Source organism: Mobula birostris, chromosome 18 (assembly GCF_030028105.1).
Source record: "Mobula birostris isolate sMobBir1 chromosome 18, sMobBir1.hap1, whole genome shotgun sequence".
In the NCBI taxonomy this organism is placed as follows: Eukaryota; Metazoa; Chordata; class Chondrichthyes; order Myliobatiformes; family Myliobatidae; genus Mobula; species Mobula birostris.
In genome coordinates, this window is record NC_092387.1 from 51,971,869 (window position 1) to 51,987,342 (window position 15,474).

Genomic DNA, 15,474 nt, shown 5'->3' on the forward strand with positions numbered 1-15,474 from the left:
TGAACTCCACATTTGTCCCAGTGGTGAGAGGTCACATGCCGCCAATGACCTCCCACTGGCAAGTCCAAAGAAAGAACTTCCACTTCTGTAGCACCTTTCACGATCACAGCACATCCCAGAACACTTTTCAATCAGCGCCTACTTTTTCTGAAGTGGCTCTGTTCTTTTGGGGGGGGGGGGGAATGCACAGCAAGCTCCCACAGCTCAGAGCAAGTCAAAGAGCAGATTATTTGTTGAGAGATAAATTGGGCAGGACACAGGGGAAGAAACAACACATAAATCACTGAACAATTGTGGGTATCATGGTAGTGTAGCGGTTAGCATAACACTACTACAGTGTCAACAATCCAGTTTCAGTTCTTAATGCTGTCTGTAAGGTGTTTGCCCCATAATCACATGGGTTTCATTCAAGTGCACCCTTTTCCTCCCTCATTGAAAAGACTTCTGGGTTATTAAGTTAATTAATCACATGGGTGTAATTGGGCAGTGAAGATTCATTGGACTGGAAGAGCCTGTTACTGTGCTGCATCTCCAAATAAAAAAAACAGAAAAAGACAGCATTTTTGAAGAGAAATTCATATTGTTAAAATTTCTTCACAATACGATGACTTAATTTCCGATTGGTATCTCTGATAGTGCAGCACTGCCTCAACATTGGACAGGGAGATATAATCGTCCAGGTAATGTTGGGCTTGTATTTTCTTCCATGTCGCTGTTTAACAAGGTGAGCGACAGGGATAGCACTGTCAACCCAGCTTCCATTGTAGATGGGGAATAGCGCTCAGTTAACACCAGTGGTGAATTCAGCAGTGAATCAGAGGATATATCGCAGTTCTTAAAAGGCACATACGCAGCAATTACTGTCTGGTATGGAGGGGCCGGTGCACAGGATCAGAAAAAGCTGCAGAGAGTCAGACAGCTCCAACATGGGCACTGGCCTCCCCAGCATTCTGGACACCCGCAAAGTGTGGTGCCGCATAAAGACGGCATCAATTGTTAAGGACTCCCATCACCCAGGACATGCCCTCTTCTCATTGCTACCATCAGAGGGGAGGTACAGGAACCTGAAGACACATACTCAATGTTTTTTTAGGAACAGCTTCTTCCCTCCACTGTCAGATTTCTGAACTAATAATGAATCAACCCATGAACACAACCTGACTATTTTTTTTTTTGCTCCCTTTTTGCACTACATTGTAACTTAAATGTGTAATATATACTCAGTGGCCACTTTATTAGGTACACCTGTACACCTGCTTATTAATGCAAATATCTAATCAGCCAATCATGTGGCAGCAACTCACTGCATAAAATCATGCAGGCACGACTAAGAGGTACAGTTGTTGTTCAGGCTAAACATCAGAATGGGGAAGAAATGTGATCTAGGTGACTTTGATCTTGGAATAATTGTTGGTACCAGACAGAGCAGTTGGAGTGTCTCAGAAACTGCTGAGAGCTTGGGATTTTCATGCACCACAGTCTCTATCATTACAGAGAATAGTGAAAGAAAAAGGTTCATTGAGTGGCAAAAACATGCATTACCACAGTGGTGTGCAGAAAAGCATCTCTGAACATGCAACACGTTGAATCTTGAAGTGGATGGGCTACAGCAGCAGAAGACCTCAGTGAGTGTATATGAATTTCCTATTGTAATTTATAGTTTTTATAATGTACTTCACTGTGCTGCTGCTGCAAAACAACACATTGCATGACATATGCCAGGGCTATTAAATCTGTTGCTGATTCTGATTTATTGAATGATAGGTTTATGGAACCTATTTTGCTGGCCTCAACTCCAGGCTTGCTGCAGCCTGATCTGCAGGGAGTGCTGTGACTTGTGACAACACCAGGGAGGTCTATGAGCTGGCAATTCAAGAAAATCACTTTACTTCCATGGGTTTAGCTACAAACTCCATATCACCTAATCTTGGGCCTACACATGCACACTTGGACTCTAGGCCTGTGTTGCTGCGTGTGCACCCAGAGCCAGGGACGAGGGTGTTGGGGGTTTGGAGGGGCAGGGTTTGCAGGGACAGGATTGGTGGATGGTTGGCATTTGAGGGGGGGGGAGGTGGGTTTGCGAGGGAGAGCAGTCTGTGCACCAGTTAGTAATATTATCGAGGAAGGTCGCAAAGTAGAGTGAACAGCCCTTCTCCACCACTCTGTAACATTAACATAGAGTTATAGAAAGACACAGTATAGAACCAGCCCCTTGGCCTGCCAAATTCATGCTGATTATCAACCATCCATTTATGTTGGTCTTCCAATAGTCCCATTTTATCCCCAGATTCCCATCAACTCTCCACAGATTCTATGACCCTCGAGCACACTAAGGTCAGCTACCCTACCAAGCTATACGTGCTTTGATGTGGGTGGAAACCAGAGAACCGGAAGGAAACCCACAAGAAGAGCAAACGCCATTCAACACCTGTGGTCAGAATTGAACCTAGGACTTGGTGTAATGAAGAGGCACCTCTGCCTTCTGCACCAGGCTGAGAGCCACGGCATTGTCGGCACAGGCCTTAACACAAAGCAGCAACCACAAAAATGGAATTTATTATTATGCCGCCACATCTTCCCTTTATGTGTGGCCTGACAGATCTGCAAAAATAAATTCTGATATTGTCAAGCTGACCTTCAATCATGCGTGACGCAGACTAATGAACACAGGAGCAGCACAGTGTTCCGTGTATGTAAACGGTGGAACGAGTTTAATCCCGATGTTTGGTTCAAGATTCAAGATTGTTTATGGTTATTCTTCAGAGTACAAGTGTAAAGGAGAAAAAAATGATTGTTACTCCGGATCTGATGCAGCACAAACAACACAATAAGCATAAGACACAATAAATATAAATATAAATATAAGACTATAAGACATAGGAGCAGAATTAGGCCATTCAGCCCATTGAACCTGGCCAATTTATTATCCATTTCAACCCCATTCTCCTGCCTTCTCACCATAACCTTTGATGCCCTGACTAATCAAGAATCTATCAATCTCTGCTTCAAATATACCTCAATGACTTGGCCTCCACAGCCATCTGTGGCAATGAATATCACTGACTCACCAACCTCCAGCTAAAAAAATTCCTTCTCATCTGTTCTAAATGTGTGTTCCTCTATTCTAAGTTTGTGCCCTCTTGTCCTAGACTCCTCCACTATAGGAAACTCCCTCTCCATGTCCACTCTATTCAGATCTTTCAATATTCAGAGACATCAAAAGCTCCTTTAGGTTAACCCATTCATTCTCAGAATCATTCTCGTGACCCTCATCAATATCAACACATCCCTTCTAATGTAAGGGGCCCAAAACTGCTCACAGTTCTCCAAGTGAGGATTACCAGTGCTCACCATTCTCAACATTACGTCCTTGCTTTTATATTCTAGTGCTCTGGAAGTGAATGCTAACATTGCATTTGCCTTCCTTACCACTGACTCAACCTGCAAGTTAACCTTTAGGGAATCCCGCACAAGGAATCCCAAGTCCATTGCACCTCTGATTTTTGAATTTTCTCCCTGATTAGAAAAAAATAGTTTATGTGTTATTTCTTTTACCAAAGTGCACGACCACAAACTTCCCTGCTCTCTATTCCATCTGCCACTTTCTTGCACATTTCCCCCAATCTGTCTAAATCCTTCTGCAGACTCCTCACTTCCTTAACACTACCTGTCCCTCCACCTATCGTCATATTGTCTGCAAACATGGCCACAACGCCATCGATTCCATCGTCCATATCATTGACGTATAACGTGAAAAGAAACGGTCCCAACACTGATCGTCGTGGCACACCAGCAGCCAACAAGAAAAGGCCCCCTATATACTGACTCTTTGCCTCCTGCCAGTCAGACAATTTTCTCTCCATGCTAGTACATTTCCTGTAATACCATGCGCTCTTATCCTGTTTAGCAGCCTCATGTGTGGCACCTTGTTAAAGGCCTTCTGAAAATCCAAGTAAACAGCATCCACTGACTCCCCTTTGTCTATCCTGTCTGTAATTTCCTCAAAGAATTTCAATAGATTTGTCAGGAAAAACTTCCCCTAAATAAACCATGCTGACTTTAGATTACTTTATCATGCACCATCAAGTACCCCAAAACCTCATCCTTAATAATGGACTTCAATATCTTCCCAACCACTGAAGTCAGGTTAACTGGTCAATAATTTCCTTTCTTCCGCCTCCCTCCCTTCTTAAAGAGTGGAGTGACATTTGCTATTTTCCAGTCCTCTGGATTCATGAAGAAATTGAAGCACAAGCAGGCATCAGAATGCTGGAGGAACTCAGCAGGGCATATGAAAACGCAGTAGGATGGTGACTGTGTCAGTGCAGGTATGAAGTGTGGAGTGATAAGTGTAAAGTTACGTACTTTGTGGTATGAAGGGTGCTGAGGGGCTGTGGAGTGGAGTGGCTGATGTGGATATAGGGGTGACGAGGTGGTTAATGGGTGGAGGTGCTGATCTGCCTGACGGCTTATATATATGGAGTTTACATGGACCTCTGTGACTGTGTGAGTTTCCTCTGGTTGCTCTGGTTTCCTCCTGCAACTCAGAGATAAATGCAACCACAGAACGGGATGAATGGGCTAAATATCCTCCTCCTGTATCCGAAGTGGCCTGCCAACATCCCACCTAAAAATGACACCAGGAGGAACTTATTGCAGCACAATTGAGAGAACACAGGTCCTGTGAGAACTTTTGCTCCCATCCACATTGCTGGTGTCATCCTTTGCAGCAGTGATCAGAGACACAGAGCTAAGCAGGCAGCTCTAGGACCATTGTGACCTTCAATAAAAGACTGTAAATCTTGTCATAACACATTATCGTTAATGGTCACACATGTCATTTTGATTAATAGTGAAGAACACATAAACTCGCTTCTAAATAGTATAGGCAGCTTCAAGGAGTTGTCCTAACCTTTTTCTGCTAAGTGTACATAAAGCGTGGGAGGATCTCATCTATCCAAGGGTTCTGTGTTATTTTACATTTTTAACACCTAGAGATTTGCATCACAGCTTGGGATGAAAACTGCTTTCCCAAGATCGCAAGAAACTGTAGAGTTATGGACGTGGCTCAGTGCTTCACGAAATCCATCTGTTATGATTTAATATTTCAGTAATATTTGAGAAATATTGTAAATATTTTGTTTGATTAAGCATTCTTTGTTTACATAATTCATTACGGATTATATGTAAAAGTACATGAATGCTATATGTCATTACGCCACCACATCATAAACATGCGCCTCGCTGAAAATAAAAATGAGGTAAACACTCATCTCCTGGCTCCGTGTTTTTCTCTTGCTTAGTGATTCGGAGTTACAAAACATAACAGTGGTGACGAGGAAGTTTTAAATGAACCTGAGACTACCTACATGTTGAAGTGCCGTGAGACGTTTGATTTTTTAAAAAAGTCCAGAACACTTTCTTTGCAAGAGGAGAGAAATGGTTGAGTAAAAACAGCGCAGCATGTGTTTTCTTTGGAAAAGAAGAGAGGTAGTTGAGTTAAGAAAAAAAAGTCAGAAAATGTATGGATTTCATGGGTTTATAAACAAGGAGTACTGGGTGATAGTAATAATAAATTTTAAAATAGCAGAAATGGATGGCTACGTCAAGAAGATAGATGCATTCAATTTCACAACAGATAACTGGATTTTATACACAGAATGAATTGAGCAGCATTTTCAAGCAAATGAAATGGCCAATGAAAAGTAAGTGTTTTGCTGAGTGCATTGGGTGGAAAGGCATACAGTTTGCTTAGAAGTTTGACTGCTCCAGCCAAATCAGTCAAAATGAGCTTTGCTGATATTGGGAAAGTAATGCAGGAACATTTAAAACTAAAACCATTGTTGTTTGCAGAACACTTTAGGTTTCATAAGTGGAATCAAAAGGAAGGGGAGTCCATTTTAGCTTACAGTACGTGGTTGAATTGAAGAGATTGTCTGAGCATTGTCTGTTCATTAATGAGCTTATTGATGCACTGAGAGATCATTTAGTTTGTGGAATCTTACAAAAAAGCATTCAAAAACAGTTCCTAACTGAAGCAGAACTTACATTTAAAAGAGTAGTTCAAATCGCTTTAGAACAGCAGACAGAGGCACAATTAAGTCGCAGTCGGGAATGAAAGGAAGCGTGAACAAAATTGTAATGTCTAAACAGGGTTTCCCAACCAGGGTCCACAGACCACTCAGTTAATGATAGGGGTATATGGCATCAAAAAAGGATGGGAACCCCTAGTCTAAACAGAAACAGGCCTGGACGAACAAATTGTGTTACCTTTGTGGCAGGGTCTCACCAGACCAATGCAGGTTTAAAGATGAAACTTGCAGAAAATGCTCCAATCAAACCAGCAGAAATGAGTTTGATGATATCATGAAGATTTTGACCCAAAATCGTTGCTGACTGCGGAATGCCTAAGGTTTCATAAGCGGGATCAAAGGAAAGGGAATCCATTTCAGTGTATGTGGCTGAACTGAAGAGATAGTTTGAGCATTGTCTGTTCAGTGATGGGCTTAATGATGCACTGAGAGATCATTTAGTTTGTGGAATATTACAAGAATGCATTCAAAAATGGCTTCTAACTGAAGCACAACTTGTATTTAAAGAGCAGTGGAAATCTCTGTATCTATGGAAACAGCAGACAGGGATGCAATTCAGCTGCAGTCAGGGATGAACAAGAGCATGAGCAAAATAGCAACGTCTGGACAGAAACATGCCTGGCCAAACAAATTGTGTTATTGTTGTGGCAGGGGCTCACATATACCAGACTAATGCAGATCTCATGGCAAAATTTGCAGAAAAGGCAATGAAGTAGGACACATACAAAGAACATGTCGGGTTGATAAAAAAAATAGACTGCACAGGCAAGAGAAAAAGAGACAAAGTCAAGTTGCAGTTTCAAAAAGAGCACTCATCTGCACACTGTTGATGAAAAATCTGATAATGATGAGAGTGACACAGGATTGAGTAGCCTTGAGATTTAACTGTGAAAACTAACAATAGACAAGTATATGTCTTACACCAGAAGTGAACAGCAAATTAATTAAAATGGAATTGGACACTGGATTGGCTGTTTTGGCATTCCACAAAATGATTTTGAATGGTATTTTAAAGATACGAACTGAAGCCTGTAGGTATCCAACAAAGAACTTATACAGGAGAAAAGATCATTCCTATGGGAATGACATTTGTAACAGTGAAATACAACAACCAACAAGCCACATTGGGCTTGTATATGGTAAAATCAGGAGGGTTAGCATTGTCGAGCTGTGAGTGGCTGAGACAAGTGTAACTTGACTGGAGATCCATGCACCATTTGCATACCTCATCCCCAGCAACAGAGACAACCGAAAGCAAATTAAAAGAGATACTGGATGATGCCACAGCAGTGTTCAGGGATGGCATTGAAAAACTCAAACATATCAAGGGTAAAACATCGATAAATGAAAATTCTGCACCCAAGTTTTAAAGTGCTCATCTGGTTTCTTATATCATCTGTGATGAAGTGGCCAGTGAGCTACACGTGTATTTGCCAAGACACTGAATAGAAAGCCCTGCTGATCTTCAAGGTAGTGTTGTAAGACCTTTCATTTTAATCTGGGAGAGAAAGCTGGATCTAAGTTTAATTCCAAATCCTAAAAGTGTCACCAAGGACAGGTCACTACGACTACCTTATTGTTATTGTTTACTGACTTCTTAGTGTGTCCGGCCATTAGAATCAAATATTATTTTGTATTGACTTCATGGTGTTTCTGACTATTAGAACCAAATTTGATCCCGTAAAGGCTAAATGCTTAACAGTCTCCATTCCAGTCCTCCCAGGAATCTAGTTCCTTTATCCACATTATTCAAAGTCTTGTAAAGTAACTTCCGTTATTCTCTGTGTACTTCCATTCTGGCAACAGTTTACCAGACTGGAGTGTAAGCCTTTTTATGTGCTTGGGTCTGGAATGCGGTTGGAATAACCTAACAGGGGATGAATGCCACTAATTGTGCTTCCTTTGGCACTTTAAAGGTAATTAATGGACCTTCCATGTAATACAGGGGAGAGTTTCAACCACAACACTCACCCACAAATGGACTTAGTGGCCACTTTATTAGGTGCCTTCTATACCTAATAAAGTAGCCCCTGAGTGTATGTTCATAATCTTCAATCTCTCATTGCTACAATCAGAAGTTCCCTCTTGCTTCAAAAAGTTCAAGAATTCTGATTCTGATTTTGCTGCTGTATCCCACCCACTTCAAAGTTTAATGTACTGTCCATTCAGAGATGTTCTTCTGTACATTACTGTTCTTACATGTATTTATTTGAGTTACTCTCACCTTTCTGTCAATTTGAGCTGGTCTGACCCTCCTCCTCTGACCTCTTTCATCAACAAGGCATTTTTGCCCCAGAACTGCTGCTCACTGGATGTTTTATGTTTTTTGCACCATTCTCTGTAACCTCTAGAGATTGTTGTGTGTGAAAATCCCAGGAGATATCTGCTTCTGAGATATTCAAACCACCCCATCTGGCACGAACAATCATTCCAGTCAGTCACTTTGTTACGATGCGTGCCCATCTGTGCCAGCTTCCGAGGTTTAGATGCTCTAACTCCCCAGAATACGGATAGCTGGCGCGGCCCTTTAAAGATTCAGGACAGTCCCGCTAATTGACAATCATGTTTTGGGCAACAAGGACTGAGCATTTAAGGAGCACCTGAACTGCTGTTCCGTGCTCAATCGCAAGCCTACTCATGATTTCGTCTGGTGTTTGTTTTGTGCTCAGGTTCTCCGTGTCCCGATCCATGCCATGGATACTCCAGCATTTCGATCCAAGCCATTCTCATTGAAGTTCTCAATGTGGATAAGTCGCCTGGACCGGATGGACTACATCCTAGAGTCCTGGGAGAGGTAATAGAGGAGATAATGGATGCATTGGTCCTGAATCTTCAAGAATCATTTGATTTTGGCATGGTCCCAGAGGAATGGATAATTGAAAATATCATTCCACTCTTTAAGAAGGAAGGAAGGCAAAAGAAATGAAATTATAGCCTGTTAGCCTAACCTCAGTGATTGAGAAAGTGTTGGAGTCTATTATTAAGGATGAGGATTCGGGGTACTTAGAGACGAATGATAAAATAAACCAAAGTCAGCATGGTTTCTGTAAAGGGACATCTTGCCTGACAAATCTGTTGGCGTTCTTTGAGGAAGTAACAAGCAGGGTGGACAAAGGAGAGGCAGTGAATGTCATTCACTTGGAGTTTCAGAAGGCATTTCATAACGTGCCACACATGAGGCTGCTTAACAAGATGAAATCCTATGGTGTTACAGGAAATGATACTGACATGTATAGAGGAACGGCTGACAGGCAAGAGGCAGTGAGTGGGAATAAAAAGGTCTTGTTTTGGTTGACTAGTGGTGTTCCTCAGAGGTCAGTATTGGGACTGCTACTTTTCACATTGTTGAGCTGGTTGTGGATCACACGAGGAATGGAGATGGGCTAACTCCTATTGACATCAATGGATCTGGGGTGAGAGGGTAAACAGCTTCAAGTCCCTCAGCATTCACATCACCGGGGACCTCACGTGGTCTGTGCACTCCAGCTGTGTGGTGAAAAAAACACAACAGCGCTTTTTTCACCTCAGACGGTTGAGGAAGTTTGGTATGGGCCCCCAAACCCTAAGAACCTTCTACAGGGATACAAATGAGAGCATCCTGACTGGCTGCATCACTGCCTGGTATGGGAACCGTACCTCCCTTAATTGCAGGATTCTGCAGAGAGTGGTGCGGACAGCCCAGCGCATCTGTAGATGTGAACTTCCCATGATTCAGGATATTTACAAAGACAGGTGTGTAAAAAGGACCCGTAGGATCATTGGGGACTCAAGCCATCCCAACTTATTCCAGCTGCTACCATCCGGGAAACAGTACCACAGCATAAAATCCAGGACCAAAAGGCTCTGGGACAGCTTCTGCAACTCACGCTGATTTCAGTGTACTCTATATTACATTCACTGTTCTATTTATTATAAATTACTATGATTGCACCTTGTACATTTAGATGGAGATGTATCGTAAATATTTTTAGTCCTCATGTATGTGAAGGATGTAAGAAATAAAGTCAATTCAAGATAATGGAATTAATGGCTTTGTGTCAAGTTTGCGGAAGATATGAAGATAGGTGATGGGGTAGGTAGTGCTGAGGAAGCAATGCAATTGCAGCAGGACTTAAACAAATTGGAAGAATGGGCAAAAAATGGCAGATGGAATTCAGTGTTGGGAAATGTATGATAATGCATTTTTGTTAAAGGAATGATAGTGAGACTATTATTTAAACGGGGAGAAAATTCTAACATCAGAGGTGCAGAGGGACTTTGGAGTCCACATGCAAGATTCCCAGAAGGTTAATTTACAGGTTAAGTCTGTAGTAAAGAAGGCAAATGCAATGTTGGTATTTATTGCAAGGAGAATAGAATATAAAAGCAAGGAGATAATGCTGAGGTTTTATAAGACACTAGCCAGGCCACACTTGGAGTATTGTCAACAGTTTTGGGATCCATAACTCAGAAGGGATGTGTTGTCGTTGGAAGGGGTCCAGAAGAGGTTCACGAGGATGATTCGGGAATAAAAGGGTTAACACATGAGGAACATTTGGCAGCTTTGGGCCTGCACTCACTGGAATTTAGAAGAATGCGGGAGGATCTCATTGAAATTTACTGAATGTTGAAAGGACTAGGTAGGGTGGATGTGGAGAGGATGTTTCCTCTGGTGGGCATATCCAGAACTAGAGGTCAAAGCCTCAAAACTGAGGGGCGACCTTTTAGAACAGAGGTAAGGAAGAATTTTTTTAGCCAGAGAGTAGTGAATCTGTAGAATGCTCTGCCACAAACTGTGGCGGAGCCAAGGCCGTGGGTATAATTAAAGTGGAAGTTGATAGTTTCCTGATCGGTCAGGGCATCAAAGGATATGGCGAGAAGGCAGGTGTATGAGGTTTAGTGGGATCACGGATCAGCCCTGATGGAATGACAGAGCAGATCTGATGGGTAGAATGGCTTAATTCTGCTCCTGTGTCTTATGGTCTTATGGTCTCATCACAGCATGATTGAACCACTATGGACCCAGTAGGATATCAGAGACTTCTGTCCACTATGACCAGCCATACCAAAGATATTTCCCAACAGAGCCTGGAGATGCATGACCTCCAGGTAGCAATGGGTCAACTTTTGCAAGGAAGAGGCCAGGGTCACTTGGGAGAACCAGATGGTTATGATCCTGAGCTGGTACCTCAATCAACCCTGGAGATACTCAACAGCGACCCGGGTTCTTGCAGTAACTTCCTCACCCAGTGCTCATTAGAGTTTGAGGTCCAGCCGTCCCAGTTCCCTTTGGAGCAAGCTGAGCCTCAGATGACCTGATGAAGGTTCGACCGGGGGAGGGGAGGGGGGGGGCGGGGGGTGGGGAGGACGGTCAGCAGCCGACTACGCGATTCAGTTTCGGACCTTGACCATGCTATACCGCTATAGCGCTATAGACTCCGAGATAGTGAAGGATGCCCCTGTCTTGGAGAGCCAGCAGAGAACTTAGAGGTTCTCATCGACCAGTCTATCCGCCCAGATAATCGTCTGGTAGAGTGTAAATGGAATTACATCATAAGGTTGAGGAGGGCTAGCCTGAACCCAGACTCAGTTCATCGTTGTTCCCCTCGCAACCTCAGACCATGACCAGTGCGTCACCTGCTCAAGATCCAGTTGAACACATGCTAATCAGTTGCTCGAGACTCTCCACGGATGAAAGGAAACAGGTCTCCTGCGGGCTGAATATTTGAAGCTGCAGCCACCTGGGGAACTGCTAAGACTGTCCAATGTCCGGAGGATTGTGAAGGTAGCAACCACTAGGCCCAACCCCACAGTTTTGTGCTGAAGGTGGAATTTTTCCTGGGGTAAGAACCTAAGGCAGGTAAAATCTTTTGAGAACTCTGGGGCAATGGGTAATTTTCTGGATCGGGGACTTGCCCAGTGGTTTGATATACTGCTGCAAGAATTGAGCCAGGCCATGTCTGCAACTGTCTTGGATGGCTGCTGTTAGGTTCCGTGCAGATCCAGCAACAGGCTATGGTGTTGTAGATGAGGATAGGGAATCGTGTGGAAGACATTAGTTTCTCCATCATTGATTCACCATTTGTATCACTGATCCTGAGATACCTTCAGCATAACCCATCCATGGACTGGTGGGAGGGGAGAATCACTTCTTGGTCCAGCCATTGTAAGAGAGTTTTTTTTCGGCTTGGTGTTCTGACCCCTGGACCTTCCCGAGACCAGCAGCCAATGAGTGGACAGACCTCTGCTTTGGGTAATCTGGAGCCTTCTGGAAACCCAGTCCTACCTTCACAGGAAGACAAGCCGGCTACAGCCAACAGGTCCATGCAAGCCCCAACTCAGTCCAGTCAGGGGTGTGCTGAAACGAGATCTCTATATCAGGAGCAAACCAAGGCGGTACCCAAGCAGTATGGAACTCTAGCAGCTAAGCCAAGGAGCTCCAGTTGCCATGTCCTGTCTAAGGGGAAGACTCCAATTGCAGCACCCAAGCTGGTAGAAATCCCTTCCATTTATAAGGATTTGGAAGAGGACTTCAGCAAAGGAAAGGCCTCAACTCTTCCACCACTCCGAGCTTAGGACTGTGCTATAGACCTGCTGCCTGGTACTTGCTCTCCGCAGGGTCGATTGTATGCACTCTCAAGCCTAGGGAGAAGTGCTATGGAGGAATACATTAAGGAGGATCTTACCCTGTGATTCATTCACTCTCTCTTCTTCATACAGAAAAAGGACAGGAGTCTGTGGCCTTGCATTGATTCTATAGGGCTGAATCACATAACGGTCAAGAATTGCTACTGTCTTCCACTCACGAACACTGCCTTCAAGATTCTCCAAAGGGCAAGAGCATTCTCGAAGCTGGACTTGTGGAATGCACACAACCTTGTTCGCATAAAGGAGGATGACGAGTGGAAGATGGCATTCAACACACTGAGTGAGTACCTAGTCATGCCTTTCAGCCTTGTGAATGCGCCAGCAGTCCTTCAGGCCTTTATAAATGACATGCTCCGGGATACTCTCCATAAGTACGCCTTCCTCTACTTGGATTACATCCTAATTTTGTTGAAGTCCATGGAGGAGCATGTTGCTCAGGTCGGAGATATTATAAAGAGGCTTCTTGATCATGAACTTTATGTCAAGCTGGAGAAGTCTGAATTTCACATAACCAGTATCACGTTTTTGGGCTTCATCATCTCAATGGCAATCTCAAGATGGACCCTAGTTAGACACAGGCAGTCGGAGATTGGCCACCACCATGCACCATGAAGCAGGTCCAGTAATTCCTGGGGTTTGCCAACTTTTATTGGAAGTTTATCAGACACTTCAGCTCAGTGGTGTCTCCGCTGATGGCACGAACCAAGAGATCCATGGACCCTTTTATTTGGGCTACTGAGATGGAGGCTGCTTTCGCAGAGCTCAAACAGTGGTTCACGACAGCTCCAATTTCATTGCATCTAAGCTGGACCTTCCCTTCATCATGGAAGCGGATGCCCTGGATGATGGAGTGGAGGCAGTGTTGTCTCAACGGAAACCTTTGGAGAACAAACTGCACCTGTGTGTGTTCTTTTCTGGGCGACTGTCCCTGGCAGAAGTATATTACAACATTGGGAATAGAGAGCTGCTCAAGGTCAAGTCGGCTCTGGAGGAATGGTGTCACTGGCTTGGAGGGACCAAGAACCCTTTTATCGCATGGACGGATCACAAGAACCTGGCTTATATTCAGGAGGCCAAGAGACTGAATTCCAGGCAGACCAGGTGGTCTCTTTGCTTTAACCATATTAATTTCATCCTGATCTATCAACTGGGATCTAAGAACCAGAAGCCAGATGCCTTGTCCCATCAGATTGATGAAGCTGAACAAGAAAGGCAGCCTGTCACCATTTTGCCCCAAGCCGAGATGGTAGTGTCAAAGTGTTGGGGGAAACTGACACACTTGTTCACAAGGCCCAGGTGCAAAGGGAGGTTCCTCAGATTGGCCCTCTGGGTCAGCTGTTCATTCCTAGGCTCATCTGGTCTCTGATTCTTCAGTGGGGACATGCATGGAGATTGAGATCTCACCCAGGGATTGCCAGGACCCTTGAGTTTATTTAGAGAAGATATTGGTGGCCTGGAATGGCGAGGAGAGTCCGTCAATAAATGATGGCATGCTAGGAACAAGGAATCCTACACCCAGCCTCAAGGACTCCCTTCACCTTCTGCCTGTTCTGAAAAGGCCATGGGCTTACATCTCCATGGACTTTATCATGGGTCTTCCTCCTTCCAAGAGGAAGATTGTTATCATGGTAATTGTGGATCATTTTTTCGAAGGCCTGCAAATTCATTGCCTTGGTCAGGTTTCCATCTGCGGTGGAGATAGCCGAGATTTTCCTGCAGCAGATCTTCAGGATCCACAGTTTTCTGATGGACATTGTGTCGGATTGGGGCCCACAATTCGCATCACGTTTCTGGAGGGCATTTTGTAAACAGATTGGGGCAACAGTGAGTCTTTCCTCTGGGTTTCACCCGCAGTCCAATGGCCAGAAGGAACGAGTGAACCAGGATATGGAATTTACCCAAAGGTGCCTGGCCTGTGAATGATTGAACAAGTGGAGCGACCATTTGATGTGGGCAGAGGTCCCCCGCAACACTTTACGGCATGCAGCACACGGGATGTCTCCTTTCCAATGCCAATTTGGATATTCTCCACCATTCTTCCCCGAGTAGGAGGCAGATGTTGGGGTTACTGTGGCTGAGGATGCTGTCCGATGCTGCAAGGAGAGATGAACTAGGGCAAGGAGATTTTGTTAGCCTTTACTTCTGCCTTCTGGGTGGAAGCTAACTGCGAGAGAAAACAGGGACTAGTTTTGCAGCTAGGGCAACAGGTCTGGCTGTCGACTCAGGATTTGCTTCTGTGAGTGAAGTCCAGGAAATAGGAGTCCAAGTTCATTGCACCCTTCAGGATTCTCAGGAAAGTAAACCCGGTGGCTTACACCTTGCAGCTCCCCCAAGTCCCTCAAGATCAATCCCACTTTCCATGTTTCCAAGTTAAAACCTATGAACACCAGACAATTAGCCCCACCACCACCCAGGTTTGTTGATGGGGAGCAGGTTTTCATCGGGGGAAGAATTTTGGGCTCGCATGCATGTTTGAAGTGTTTGGCAATGTCTCATGGACTGGGAAGGATTCGGACTGGAAGAGAGGTGCTGGGTGCCTGAAAGAGACATCTTGGATCCAGCTCTCATCCACACATCGTCCCTCCGGGCACCCAGGGCAGTCAGGAGTCAGCATAGTGGAGGGGGTCCAATTATGATACGCACCCTTCCATGCCAGCTTCTGGTGTTTCGGCGTTCAAACTCCCTGGAGTATGGGTAGCTGGCACAGCCCCTTTAAAGATTCAAGACAGTCCCACTAATTGGCAATCACGTTTTG